Consider the following 15,406-nt stretch of genomic DNA (forward strand, 5'->3'; position numbering starts at 1 on the left):
AAGGGGGCTATGAGAAGCAGTGCAGATACAGGAGGCCTGAAGACAGTAAAACTGTTTTTAGGTGAATTTTTGGTTTACAGACCAGATCTGCATGTTTGTACCCTATCTACATCTCCAGACACTGACCTGCATCACAGGAGTCGCTCATCACCTCTGTCCCTTCCGGGCAGGGACACTGGTTTCCAAAGGCTGGCCGTGAGTTCCCGTTGTTGGAGCTCCGTTCTTTCCTATGCTCTGCTTTCTTAGTCCTGAGCAAACCTACGCAGAAAATCAGCAAGAATTGGTTTGCTAAACATGGATGCTGGCCCTTCTCAAAGTGCTCTGGGACTGGGGGCGCAGGGTCCTGCGGGGAAGGGGGGTCCTTGGGGCTGGGTCAGCCAGGCTTGGGCACTGCCGTGCTGCTGACAGCTGGGAGAGGCACCAGTGGTGGAACTGGCAGTTCCCACTTGCTCCTGGAAGTGCAGGTGGATTTCCTGGGTGCCTTTCATGTGCACTAAGGCTTGCAGGGCTATCAAGGAACTGGAGTTAGATAGGAAGGGTTGTCGCATCTCTCTATAATGCCATTAGCTGTGGACTGGGGATGCTCTGGCTCCCTTTGCCTCTCTCCTGCCTATTTAGGGAAGGAGGGAGATGGGCCGCGGGCGAGTGGAAGAGGTGAAGAACAGCTGCCTCGTTCGGGAGCCACCGTTTCATAAAGCTACAAGCATTGATGTTCGAGGGAGGGAGGACAAGTCTTGGAATTGGAGAAAATGGTCTGGATGACAGTAATAGAAAAAACTTTCTGCTTTTCTTATAAGCAAGCAAATCTGGAGTGACAGAGGTGGCTCATTCTGCAGAGCTGCCTCTCTGACAATAAACATGTTGAAGTGTCAGTGTGGGGAGCAGCAAGTGTATTCTTGAATCTGTTTGATAAGTAACAATACATTGTGCTTCATACTTGTTCAAAAGAAAACCATATTCTTCTGAAGATCTTGTCCCACTTTGCAAAGTCTCTTTATTCCAGTTTCTCTGAGTCACAAAGTGAGAGGGGAGGTCAGGCCGTCCGGGCTTGTGTTGCAGAGAATCTGGAGAGCATCCCTGGGCAGCTTAACCCAGCGTGCGTTCGTGTTTGAATTTGCAGTAATAAATCCCCTGATGAGGTCCCATCAGTGAAGTGAACAGACTGGACACATCATTAGGTTAAAAAGAGATATGCACAGTCACAAATTTTGCCTTACCTGGTAGTGAACTGGGTCCTGGCGCTTCCCCAAGCTTGCAGCTTCTGTTGCTGCCTGCAAGGCTGGAAGGATGAACCCCTTTCTGCATCTCTGCTGGCACAGCAAAATTACCTATCTCACCTGGGATGTGATGTGTGCCAGGACGGGAAGAAGGCACCGATTCCCACCGCAGGCACAAGGTAGAGAAGCAGCTTGGAGCAGGCTCCTTGCTCGTTTTCATGCCAGGCTGTGCCCATCCCGAGCTGTCTGGGGGTCTGGGGCACCTGGAGCCTGGTGGTGGTGGTAAGACAGTTTTGCCCCTCTGCTAGGGCATCGTTTTGAACGTATGTTTTATCCTGTGCAGGCTGCTGGCATATGCACACGCATGCAGCAGGCATCCGCTGGAACTGGCAAGCTGGAAAAATAAGTGTCCTCAGGGAAAATATATACTCCCTTGTTGGTACCTTCCTTCCCTTTGCTGGCAGTTTCTCTGCACATATCACAGCTTTCAGCCTGCTGCCCCTGAGAGCCAGAGAGAAAGATAAAACATTCTCATCACAGCGATGTTATTTTTCTTTCAAAGTTCTCTCGCACTTTCATATGTGGTTGTTGATATCGAGAGCTATAGATGTCACAGATCTGGATATATGGATAGAGACGTACAGCTGAGTGTGACAGCTGGGTGTCTGACTCTTCCATTTCAAAATCTGATCCCTCTCCTCTGCCATCAGTTTGATTTCATGCCCCTTCTGACTCCTTTTTCTGTGGAGCTGGGAGCTGTGGAGAATTTGAGGCTTCGTTTCCAATGAGCTTGTCAGGTCTCAGCCTGCAGCAGCGAACTCATTAGCAAAATCAACACTGGTGAACATCCCCTGATTACAGAAGATGTCAGCACGCGGTGTGTCTTAGGGACAGAGCTGCCCTCCCGCTGCGACAGTGTCCCTCCCTGGCGACGTGGGGCTGTACGTCGGGTTTATCCCACTGATCTGGACCCCGCCGCCAACGGCACACGGCAGCCGGGAACGGCACCGTGTCGTGCAGCAGCGAGAGACCCCGCCGGGACCCAGCTCAGCTCACGAGCCAGTCCCCTGATCCAGAAGGCAGCTCGCCGTTCATCTCTTGCACTGGTGTAAATCAGGAGCGGCGGGGTTTGGTTCGATTGCCGTGACTGCGTGGTTACACTCGGTGCCCTCCGCAGTAGCAGCACCAAACTCAGCGGGAGGGTTCCCAGCGCGGCGTTGCCGAAGGAGGTTCGGCAGAGCGGAGCATCCGGGTCGGTCCGTGCCGGCCCCTCTCTGGACCACGCTCTGGTTCTCTCCGCAGCACCGTCGTGAGCAAAGTGTTTCCTGCTGCAGGGCTGAAGAAGCAGAATTACTGCACGTACAGCTGGAGCTGATGAGGCTCAGCACCCCCCCTTCGCGTTTCATGTTTAATTAGGCAGCGTGGGAAGGATGGATTGGATTGAACAAGGAAGCAGGAGGGAGAAGGAAGGTTAATCTATCCTCTAGCCTTGCTATTCCTTCTTCCTTGTGATCTTAGAAGCAAGGAAACGATGTGTCCTTTGAAGTGCAAAGTACTCCCCGTCCTTCTCCCCGAAGTGGTCTCACTCCTCCTCCTCCTCCTCCTCCTCCTCCTCCTCCTCCTCCTCCTCCTCTTTCCTGCCTCGGTCCAGCTGCTTTCTGCCAGGTGCTGGGGATGGGATGGCAGAGGTGCTGGAGCAGGGGGCTGCACGGGAGGGCTGACCAGCAGCGTTTCAAGACTGGCTTTTCTAAGCACCCTCAAAGCCATGTGCCTGTTCAGCCAGTCCTGAAATACTGGGGTGCTACCTAAGTTTGTGTTAGGAGTTTGGGGTTGCTGAAGCAGGAGGGAGGGTTTGGGCTGCTCGGGGCAGGAGCAGGGGAGGGCGATGCTGCTCGGGGACAGGATGCTGCGGAGCTTGCACGGGTGCTGGGAAGCCCTGGTGTTACCTGGGGTCTCACCAGCACCTCAGGACTTACAAATAGCAGCTCAATACCCTGAGCTGGTATTTGTAAAGAGCATGAGCCGGGCTCCCTCCTCTCGTGGTCTTCAATAGCTCTGTTCAATTTTTCAGTAAACTCTTTCTGAACAACAACTTGGGGATATCGGGACAGAAAGGGAGGGCTGGCATGGCGCGGCGTAGCCGTCTGCCCTTTTCCCAGGACCCGAGTTCTCCCCAAGTCAGAGTAATTGAATTGTTTTAATATTAATATCTTCTCTGGAGCTCCGCTGATGGGAGGGAGGGAGAGATGTTTCTTCCAAAATAGTCTTAAGCTAATGCAGAAAGTATGAATAAATCTCTCAGAGATTATAGCCCCTGGAAAGCTCCTGTGAATATCAGAAAGACATCCTTACTGCTATGGGAGGTTTGATTGAATTACAAATTTGAGGCAACTCCAAAGCAAAACTGATTAAGTCTTTTCTTTTTCACTCTCTTGTTGTAGCTTTTTAAAGCGCTAAAGCTTTTAATAATTAGAAATCCTCCCGTCCTGTTTGTAAGTAGTTATAATTGGCATCGCCCTGTCTGTAAGTAGTTCTAATTGGCATTGTGGCCACATAGATGGTTATGCACCAAAGCAGAAAACTTGCCAAGCACAAGCCTGTGATGAGGAGCATTATCACTCGGTATCTCCGAGGGAGACCCCAGTTTGCGTTATGGGAGGGTCACCCTGGGCTTCGGAGCAGGCAGAGGGAGAGTGTGACAGCGTCCGAGAGATGAGCCCGTGGGTGCTGCAGAGGGTGATGAAGGCTTTTCTTGGCTGGTGTGGAAATAGCAAAGCCCCTGTTCCCCAGGCACAAAGCGCTTGCAGGGGGCAGAGGAGGGTCCTGCCTGGCGGGGCTGGCACGGCTCTTCCCAGCGGATGTGGGTGAGCCGTCCCCGCGCCCACAGCCACTGCGGTGTTGGATGAACGTTGTCACTGCGCTGCCAGTATCTAACTCATTGCTTTGTAAAACATTGTCGGTGTAAAGACACTATAGAAATCACCTTATTCAGTTCGCTTCTATTATACCAGAGAGACAAAAAAAAAAGAAAAGAAAGCAAAAGCATTGTACCACAGAAGCTTTGCATCTCTTGCAGGGCTGTCTATATGAAGAAGACAGCTGTGGTCTTTACCAGCCCTTGACAAGTGATTTTTCCAACAATCAGATGGGAGAACATGCTCTGTTAGGCTTATAATTGATAATATACCACTGTTGAAATACGCCTGTCAGTTCTGCGGGTAGGCAAAACGATATCATTGATATTTCATAACAGTTTTCACAGGCGGCGTCTGAAACCACGTCCTCCTCCTGGCAGATGAAAGGTTAGACAGGAAGATGTGTGGGCAGGATCTGGCCTTCTGCCTCAGCACGGGCAAGCGGAGAGGAGCCCGCTGCAGCCCTCTGCTCCCGGCGGAGCACACGTGCCTTCGGAGCCTTCCCCAGGGCCCAGCACAGAGGCTCTGTGCTGGGGCGTGAAAACGTCTGTCCCAGAGGGGTTAAGATGAGGAACAGGGAAATTCAAATGATCTAACCCAAATCATAATGCCCACTTTTTAAAGAGAGAAGGCCATGAGCCATTGATTGATCCCTCCCTGCCCAGGAGCATTGAAGATGGGAAGGTGTTGCAGAGCACATCCAGCGCGGAGCTGCTCGGAGCAGAGTCGGCTGCATCACCTGCCTCCATTTGGAGGGGGACAAGCCCAGCCAGAGGTGGTGGAGGGTCTGTCCATGTCTGCTCCCCCTGCCCATCCCACAGCTGCCAGCTCCCAAGCATCTCCTGCCAGAGACCCCTGTGGCGAAACCCACCAGCAGGATCCAGCAAAGCTCTTCAGCAGCGCTGGGATGGCTGGTGTACGGTTGGAGTGCAGGGCTCTGGCTGCCTTTGGGATTGCAGGACTCAAAAACCCCTTAGGAGCTGAGCGTCACAGTCTCACAGCATCCAGAAGTCCAAGAAATTCAAAAGCTTTTTGGATCTTTTTAGAATGTGTTTGCTGAAAAGAAAACCTGGGGCTGAGACAAGGAGGGAGCCCCAGAACTTCCTACCACCACCACCACCACCTTGCCTTGCCTTTGCTGTCCCACTGACAGCTTGTTGTCTGCCCAGTGTCAGAGGAGTGACATGTGGACTGGGTCAGCCGTGATGTCCAGGATCCTACAAGACGGTGCCTCTCTTGGGTTGCACGAGAAGGTCCTTGCCATGTCCAAACCACTGGTGCATTCGTAATCCCACATACATGCTGGTACTTGAGAGAACAGCTTTTCTAGAACAGATGTTGGAACCAGCTTATGATATGGGAGAGATGGAGAAGGGGATGCAGGGGTTGTCCACAGGACTTGGTTGCATCTGTTTGAGGAGATGTTGCCCCAGCCCAGGAGTCTGTAGGCAGGGAGGGGAGACAGTCAATGCGTGTGCTGGTTCAGTGTGCTGTAGAATAAAAATGAAAAAAAACTAAAAAATTTGCAAAAGGAAACGAGGAGTTCTGGAAGCAAAAGGAATAAATTATTTTCTTTTTGCTGCTGACCTGGTGGCAGCAGCCTCAGTTTTCCATCCTCCACTGCTCTCTCTTCCTCCCTCTCTCTTCCCTCCTTTCTTCCTTTGGCTTAACACTCGAATCGATTGACTGTGGGAGCAGTTACTTGACATTTCCCACCCCTCTTTTGTTGTGCCCCAGGAATCGTGCCCTGCTCGGGTGGGTGCTTGGTGCCACCGGCCTCGCTGCAGCGCGGTGGAACCGGCCGTCGGGGCGGTTTGGGCAGAGGGTGGTTCATCCAGCCCCGAATTAGCACCTTGCACGGGGCCGCCGGGGCCTGCCCGGCGTTGGCACTTTCTGCATTTTCCCATCGTTAGTGTTATTGACCACCGTTTGGAGCCAAATGAAAGGCGTGGAGCTAATAGCGAGCTCGGAATTCTCTTCAGGGTTGGCTGCGCTGAGTGAAATTAAAGTTCCTGACATCCCCCTTCCCCCTTACTAATTAGCCCTCCCCAGCTCATAGAGGTCGGCATTTAAAATGAACTCAGCTAAAATGAATATTTTTGTAACCAGGGTTTTCAGTGCCGCTCGTGGGAACACAGAGGGGAGAAGAGCCATGACACGGAGCTGCCCCAGCCCGGGCACCGCTGGCAGCGCAGGGTGAGCCCTGCCACCACCCAGCCCCGCTGGCACTGAAGCCTGAGAAGGGGCCGTGAAGGTCCCTCGAATTGATGCGTTCAGGGGATGGTTTTTTTTCTTCCTGACAACCCAGAACGAAGGTCCCTTCGTGAGAGATTTCTCCCTTTGAGATCCAAAAGCTGATAAATTCTGGGCTAAGCCTGCAAATCCGCAGCTGACGTTTGTGACTTAACTTACTCTGCGGAGTAAAACGCAGAGCATAAAGAAATGAGTTCCAGCAGCCTTGTGCGACCAGGCTGCCAGGCTCTTAAACCCCCAATTTCCTGCCTTTTGATGGGTTTAAATCAGGATGGGTCTAATAATAATGATAGTTGGTACTTATATGCCACTTTATCTTAAAAGCACTGTACAAACATTAATTAATTATAGACACAGACGCTGTCTGCAAATGGGTAGCTGCAGATGCACGCGGCTTCGGAGCCACGCGCAGCGCTGAGCCAGGAGCCTCGCAGCGTGCGAGAGCACAAATTACAGCTGCTGCAGCCCCTCTGCGGGCAGAGCCGCTCCGCCCTGGCATTACCTGCTGCAAGAGGTGGCCCCAAAAGGGGATTAAAGAGACAACCTGTGCCCCACGTTCCTGGAAACACACCACGGGCACAGCGGGACTGCGGCTGGGGCGAGTGCCCCTCGGGGTGCTGGGGTACAGGCTTTTTTCACCCCAGTTTATTGGCATCTCTCTGGTTAAAAGGAGGCTGTAGGTAATGCTGTAGTGTACCTGGTGGCACGTTCCTTTGTGCCTCAGCCTCTGCATGGCAAAGTGGTGAGCATGATACTTTCCTACATCCCGGTCCTGGACCAGTAAAAGGCACCTGCTTCTACTCCTGGCTGGAGAGGTGATAAGCTTTGGGGGTTAGCTCCTGGTTTGGGACAATTTGGTCTGGCTAGGCAAGACAGAGGATGAGTAACCAAGTCCTACCTGGATCATTAGCCTCCTTTTAGTTGTAGGTGTTACTCTTTTGGGGGATGCTGTGGTCCCTAAAATTTACAGGTGATGCAAAGGTGAAAACTGCCCATCTCCTGCTTCTCCAAATTAAACCAATCACCCCAGTGCTGCACAGAAGGCTGTTGTGGGCAGTTAGAAACTGCGGCTGCACCAGCCCTCCTCTCCAAACAGGTGCTGCCTGACTGGGATGTGATGGTGTGTGTAGGGGATGCTCCTGCCTGGGAGGGAGGGCAGCAGCAGCCACGTAGGAAGGCAGGCTCTGTCTTCACAACCTTTCCCCATCTCTGACCACATGCTGGACATGCAAAAGATCCCCGTTTCCTTGGAAACAGGTTCTTTCTGCATGTGCTGCAGTGAGTGGGGAAAGTTTGCCTTCATCAAACCCCCATGGTGAAGAGAATAAGCTCCAGAGATGCTGTCCTGGGGACCTGATGGCTGCTGCTTTCCATCTTTACATCCCTTTCAGACAAGGACAAGGAAAATCTCCCTCCTGCTCTTGCGGAGGAGACCTCTCCTGATTCCTTGGGAGCCTTGTCGGTGCCCGAGGGTGGAAGAAATTAATTCCATCGTGGACACGTCGCTGGGCACCCCAAAGCCTCACATCTGGCAAAGCCTGGGCTGCAAGTGCCACTGCCCCGTGCCGTGGCGAGCGGTGGGCAGCTCGGGGACGTGCCCCTCGCTTTGCTCCTCTCTAATCACTTTCTGGTAAATTCAACATCGAGTCAGGCTGTGAGAGAAGGGCCCTGGAGGCACTGGAAACGCTGCGTCCATGGGGCCCCATCGGCAGCCTGGCGCAGAGGGAAGGCAGGAGCGGGGGGCAGCCAGGTGACGCCGTGCCAGTGGGCTCTGCTCCGCTCCGTGCGGCAGTCGGTGCCTGCTTTTGCTTCTTTTCCAAGCCTGGAGCTGCAGACAGAGACACCCCAGGGAAATCACAGCAGAGACATGCACTGGGCCAGCGTTTTTCTGGCTGAATCATCTCTGAGTCTTTCTAGAGGGGAGGTGGGACAAAGGAGTGGGTCCGCCGTGGGTCAGCCCCACGGGTGTCAATGCCAGCCGTGGCTCTGAACAGCTCAGCACAAGGGACTTCTTGGAAGGTGCCCTTGATCCCAGCAAGGGATCGCAGGGTGGTGCTGGGGTGATGCTCCTTGTACCGGAGGAGTGCAGAGTCCAACCCCGGGTACTGGGCACCGGGAAGGGACTGTGGGAAGGGGAAGGGGAAAGCACAGGGGCGATCCAGTGCTTTCCCCTTGCTGGGAAAGGGTTGAGGCTGGAGGTGAAAGCGAAGCCCAGAGCCTGAGCGCGGGCGCGTGGGTGTTTAACCCAGCACATGTAAGTGCTCCAGGCCTGCGGTGTAGAGAAACCTCATAAATATTGTAACTCTGGGAGGATGAAAGGAAAACAAACACGTATAGGTTTGGGCCTTTGAGGCATTGCTGTGATCATCTCTTTAGAGAGACAGGCATTTTGCTGGTACTTGGCTCTGCGGAGCTGGGGGGGCACGTGGCTGCGGCACGGCGGGCGCCAGGGAAGTGGCTGACGCGGGCAGAGCCGGGGGGTGCTGCCACAACGTGGTCCTGAGCATCGTCCCCACCATCACCACGGTCAGGGCTGGGGAGTGCTGCCAGGAAGGGACCATGGTTAGATGCCATTTATTGCAGGAACACACACAAAAAAAAACCCAAAACTCGTTTTTTTCATTTCTGACAAGTCTTTCCATCGAAATTTTGATTTTGGAGAGAGGGAAAACCAAGAAGAAAGGTCAAATGTTTCTAATGAGGGGTTTTTGCTCCTATTGTTCAACCAGGACTTGCCACGCTAAACCAGTGAGCAAAGTCTTGAGTTTTGGTCCAGAAAGGGTGGGCGAACGTCGTGAACGTTTTTGCCATTCTCCTGCGCTTGTTTTGACTGCCTCTACGTCTAAAGTCTTGTTTGAATTTGAGACTGAAATTTAATTTGATTATTTTTTACCGCTACAAAGCAATGAAGAATGGATAAATACTCTTTGCTGAACATTTCATTTGAAAAATACACTGAAAACCACTGAATTAATGATTCAGTGATTCAGGCTGTGAATTTTGGTTAATCGTCGTTTTAAAAGCTACACTGGTGTTATTTTGCAAGCTGAGGAATATCATAAAATGTTCCAGTTGTTTTGCTGTCGTAATTACACCAGACAGACACTGTACAGATGCAGTTGTTCTGGTACAGGTGCACTGTGCTGGTACAAATTGCTGTGGTTCCCAGCCCGGCGCCGCGCCAGCGTACGGGCGTCTGTACCGTAGGACTGACACCCGCCGCCGCGGCAGACACACAGCCGGGGGTGGTTTTGGTGGAGCTGTGGCAGCCTTGACTGGGGAGGTGGTTTAGATGCCAGCCTGCGTTTGCACATTAATGCCAGGCATTAACTGCCTGGGTCTGTCTGGAGCCCGCTCACCGTGACTCTTGTCAATATTTGTGACAAAATTCAACCTCCACAATCAGATCTCTTGCTTTTGGGTTTTGGCGTAGGCAGAAATTCACACCTCGTTCACCAAGACTTGCTGTGGGTTTGCTGGAGCCCCTGGCAGCCTTTCCAATGCTCACCTCAGTTCACTGCCTGCCTGCTGCTCGGGGGCTTTTTGTGCAGAGAATCCGCTCCCTTTTTGTGCAAATAGGGATGCAGTTTATGGAACTGATGCTCAGCCGATTCCTTTGGTTTCAATATAAATCCCAGGAGAGATCAGCACTTTGCTTTAAAATCTTTGAGCAGCTCAAACAAAGGGACGGATAAAGAGAAATGTTTGCACAATCTCTTTGCAAATCAAATCTTTAACGTCATGCATTGCTCTGGAGAGGTGGAGAGGAAAGATAATCCCAGATTTTGACTTTGAGCTTGCAAGGCAAAGCTGTCCTTCATTGTAAAATCAGTGGGAGTTTGTCCTGCGATGGAGCCGGAGGATCTGGAGTCCTGAGACATCAAAACAAATCACGCCGCGATCTTTTTCTCAGTCTGACTCCAGGAGGTTTCGTCTTGTGCCAGGCGCACGCCGAGTGTGAGCGTTCTGACATGTTCTCCTAATCCTGGGATTTAGAAAGCGCTTAGCGACACGCACAGAAGTGATTCATTACTGCAGCAGCATCGCGCAGCCTCGTACGCGGCACGGGAGAGCGATGGGTGCCGCCTGCCCCTCGCCCTGGCACTGATGCTCGTGCCACCCCACCGCCTTTTGGGGTTGTTTCTGGGGGGTGCTCAGGGTATGACCTAATGCAGGAGCTTCAGGACCACCGGTGCCTTCAGGACTGGGCTCATCCCATCTCTGTGCTCTCTCCTGCTGTACGGAAAAGGGAAGCACGTGCCGAGGGACAGAGCCAGGAGGAGCCCCGGGGTCCCAGCCTCATCCGCAGCACGCGGGGTCTGGTGTGTTACGAGCGCTGCTTGGAAACCAGGGCAGCATTTCACATTTTCTTCTTTGCAAAAACTACTGAGCCCTCAAACATCTCGAAATTCCCCAAATGTCTGTAAATTTGAAATACGGGCCCCTTCCTGACGCTTAGAAACGCTGCTGTCCTGCGCTGGGGCTGATTCCACAGGTAGCGAGGAAGTTCTGGGTTTCTATGGGTTTGGGATGAGGTGGAAGGTCTGGAGGTGCTGCTCGGTGTCTTTAGGATCTTAAATGCCTCCACAAAGCCGGTGCTTGGTGACCAGCCGGGGAGCGTCACCCAGGAGGTGGCTGGTAGCCAGCCCGTGGCGCAGGGAGCCGGCGTACGCCCGCTCATTATCTCTGCCTTGCTCAGAAAGGATATTGTGATTTTAATAACTTCTTGGATCCGTTTTTTCCCTGGTAGCTCTTGTTGCCTTGGATACGGGCTCTGGAGAGGCTCAGCCCTGCTAAAGATGGTAGATCATTTAAATGGAATAGAAGATGAGGTGCGGATTTGCAAACTGCTGGAGCTCTGGTTGAGAGCGGGCTGGGAGCGCACCAGCAGAGCTGAGCTTCCTCGGGACACGCCGGGTCGTTGGAAAGAGTGTCAGATGTGGGATGTGACACCCAAACTTCTTCTGCACAAGGTGAAAGGCAGTGTCTGGTGTGTCTGTGTGACAGCGCCAGTCTGGAAAAAACAGAGCCCCGAGGTTTTGGTAAGTGGCGTTGCACCAGTTCCCAGTGCACTGGGACTGGGAGCAGAGCTGGACTGTGCGCCTTTGGCACGGGGCTTCAAGGACCTCCACTCTGCTGCCATCCTCTTCCTCCTTAGCCACTGCCTTTGTCTTCACTCTGGCCCTCCTGAGGTCCCAGAGGACCTGCGGGGTGGGTTGAAGGCCATCAGCTTTTTCAGCGTGTGTCCATGGCTCTCCAGTTCTGCTGGGTGTTTTGATTCAAAGCGTGATTCCCGTTTCTAGCAGCCCCTCGTTCCCTGTCTCCCAGCCCTCTCACACGTGCAGCTTATCTACAGATTAGCCATGCAAACCAGAGAAATTCTCATTTCGTGCCGAGAGGTTACCCACCCCTAAAGGTCAGCAAAGCTATTAAAGAAAAACCCTCGTGCCCAGGGCTTTGGACAACTAATTTGGCTGGCTTTGGTCAAATTTCACGCTGCTGTAGGTTTTGATTTGTGCACTTTGAAAGTCTTTTGCTGCGCTGGAGAAAGCCCACTCGTGGTGCCTGTTGTAATCAAATAGCTCTGGCTTTTCCGAGACGCCTTTTCTTCTTTTAATGACTCTGGGGTGTCCGGGCCCATCCTGATGGTAAACAAACTAAATGAATTGCTTTTGCTTTCTGGTCCTCATCATAAACAGATTTGGATATGACGGCTGCCTGACAAATCGTTAAGATCATTTGATCACTGTCAGAGTAAATCAGCCTGACTTGAGACAACGCGCTAAAGCTCTGGTTGCTGCTGGGGTTACCAAGTACGAGATGCTAATGACCCTGTGCTCTTGGAAATTAGTTCTTAATTGCTTTATAGTAGCTGGCAGAGATCACAGCCCTGCTGCGTTAGGTGACACCCCATGGCAGAGCTGTTAGAGGAACTGCACAGCCAGAGACACCCAGCACCCAGCCAGCACCCACGCTGCGGCACAGCTCTGCCCGTGGCCTAGGGCAGCAGAAGAGGAGCCAACCCAAGGGGCAGCTCTCAGGTCCTCTCCCTGCTCAGCTGAGGATGCCGTTGGGTCCCAACACACCAGCAGGACCAGGAGAGACGTGTTGGTGGGGAGGTAACCTGGGAGCTTCAGCTCTGTTCCCGTGAGCGCAGAGCCGAGGAGCTCCTGCCATTGCCCACTTTCTGCCCGTGGATGCCCCCGTGCTGGATGGAGTTGCTCACCTCCATCTGTGCCAGCCCTGCCAACCACCAGCTGCCAGCCACAGCCATGGGAAGTTTTCACCCTTAGCGCTGCCTCGGGGAGAGGGCAGCAGGGGCCTGGGAGGGGTAGGAGGAATCATTTAGGAAGTAGCAGCAGAACAAAAAAGGAAAAGAAATCTTTTTCTCTTTGCTTAAAAAGAAATCTCAGCTTTCCTGGAGAGAAGAAAAGAAGAGGAGGGGTGTAGATGCACCACACAAAGAGAAGAAAATGTGCTGAGAAACCACAAGGTGTTTAAAAGCTCACACAGGAAACCAAACCCACTTTGATATCCCCTCTCGTTGGAAGCGTTTGAGGATGGAATAATGCTGCCGTGATTTCTCGCACAAAGTGATGAGAAAGTGAGTGGATCCGAGAGCTCCTTCTGGTTCTTAGGACAAAAAAAAAAAAGCTTTGTATTAGATTACAATGTATAAGCAAAAAAAAAGGTAATAAAATGTCTGTTTGCAGGCATGTATTTGTTGAGCAGCGACGCATGTGCCCCTCCAAGAACAGGCAACTGCGAAAGCAGCGGCCGAGCGGGAGAGGAGCCGGAGCCGCCTCCATCGGCGCGGAGGGACGTTCCTGCGCCGCTTAACGCTTGTCGTGCGGCTGAGCTGGGCGCTGCCGGGGTCTCTCCTGCAAAGGGCCTCCACTGCTGCAGCCTTTGGGAAGGGGCTCGGGTTGGCAGTCATTGGGGTTCATGGCCAAGGGGAAACTGAGGCACGGCCAGGGAATTTTCCCACGCCAGAAGCCTGTGAGCGACAGTAACCCATCTTCCAGGCTGGAGCTGCACACCCCAAAGCATCAGCTATGCCTTAATTTCATCTCTCCTCCTATTTGTCCAACGGTTCAGCTTGATGGCCTTTATTTTATGCTTGTTTAAGTTAATTTTATAATTAGCTGACAGAAGAGGCGTTTTGGCTGGGTGGTCACTTGGAGCTGGGTACGAGGGAGGCAGCTGTGAATCGTGTCCGGTGAGCAGGTGCGGCCGTGCCCGCGTCGAGCTCGTCGTGCCCGTTTGAAGGAGAACGCTCCGTGCCAACTGGTAGGCTTGCACGGAGGCAAACTGGTCCCACTGCCTCCCTAAGCACTGAGCGGATGTGACCCGAGTCCTTCAGGGGAGCAGAAAAAAACAACTGTTTTTCCTTGAATGTTCATCCAAATACATGGCGGAGCAGATACTGCTGAACAAATGAAACATGGAGCTGCATCAAAATCAACTTTTTTAACAGGGAAATGTTTATTACATATTGTGGTGGTTTTTTTTCTTTTTTGACCCTGCTGGAAGAAAAGAGGGTTCAAAATGAACATTTTTTTAAACTGCTGAAAAAATCGATGTTACAAAAATAAATGCTTAATTTTTCATTTAACGTATCCTCATTTTTTAACTTCCAGATTACATTTTCAGTACTTTGACTTTTCTGCCTGTCACACACAGGCTGTACCAGACCGGCTGGCTGGCTGGGAAGCCCGTGTTGGTGTCTCTGTCTCTCGCTGTGCCTGGGAGGGATGCAGCAGCTCCGGAGCAGGATATTTCCAAGCTTCTCCAGGAGTCAGAGGATGAGAAAACCTCAGCCCACGACTGTAGGAGCCTCTTGTCTTCTCCCTGTGAGGGAAGCAGCCTTTTGCATGGCCCACCCCTGAGTTTCCATCTGGGACCCGTTTTGTGTCTCTCTGCCTGAAGCTGGGAAAGGGAAGGAGAGCCTCAAAGACACGTCGGTTTTTAGGTTATTCTAAATCTGGCTGAAACTGAGGAAAACTGAATTAAACCTCGCAGGAGAAGAGGGATGGATATGGCTCAGACACAAACACAGAAAGGGGGAGGTTTGGAATAACCTTTTAATAACTGGGGGGCGGGAGCACCGTGGCACAGCCACGCACCCCGAGAGCGGCCGGGGCGGGCGCGGGGAGCCCCTCGAGCCTGGTCTCCCGTCACCAGGCTGGACTGGAGCACCTGGGTGGCACACGAGGGCTGGGGCCAGTTTTCCACTGGGGTTTTGCAGCTCTCCTGGTGTTCTTGCGAGGCTGGTGGCTTTGCTGGGTGCTCTGCAGAGCCTGAGGACAGCGTGGGGGTCAGCAGCTGGTGGGTGAGAGCCCCCCTTGAAGTCCAGCTGTTCCTCTGAAAGTCTCTCCAAGGTAATTACAGGGGAAGGCGAGGAGGCAGAGGCCAATTTGCATTTTGAAGAGCGCTGCTGGCTCCGAGGTCTCCCTGTGGCCTTTGGAGGTTAATGGGTTCCCAGCATGTCCTGCAGCCACCCTTCAGTCCCCAGCACAGGGCTCCGGAGAGGAGGCAGCTGCCACTTCCGTCGGTATAAACAGGGAAAGAAGGATTTTAGCCAGTGAGGATGCGGCCAGTTTACTTTTTAAAGTCAGCAGAGTTGAGATTCTTGCAGAGGGCGAGCTGCTGGGTGCTGGGATGGAGCAACGAGTCCCTTCGAGGTCCATGTCCCTGTGCCACAGCTGGGGCTTTGTGGTGCCTCTTGTTCGAGATCCAGTGCCAGGAGGAGCAGTGCAGTGTCCAGGCAGGCAGCGGTGAACCATCCCTGCGAGGGACCCGCAGCAGCTGGGCACACATCAGGCAGGCAGCTGCAGGGAGCTGGGGTGCCCGGGCATGCTGCCAAAGGGCTGCACACCAGCCTCGCCAGCTCTGCCCGCCCCACGCCCTGAGTCTCGACATCGTTTATGCCACCATTAGAGAGATAGACACGCGGATGGTCCCCAGACACGTGGATGGTCCCCTGACACGTGGATGGTCCCCTCTCACCCACACGGGTCC

The sequence above is a fragment of the Tauraco erythrolophus genome, chromosome 24, assembly GCF_009769465.1.
Source record: "Tauraco erythrolophus isolate bTauEry1 chromosome 24, bTauEry1.pri, whole genome shotgun sequence".
Lineage (NCBI taxonomy): Eukaryota > Metazoa > Chordata > Aves > Musophagiformes > Musophagidae > Tauraco > Tauraco erythrolophus.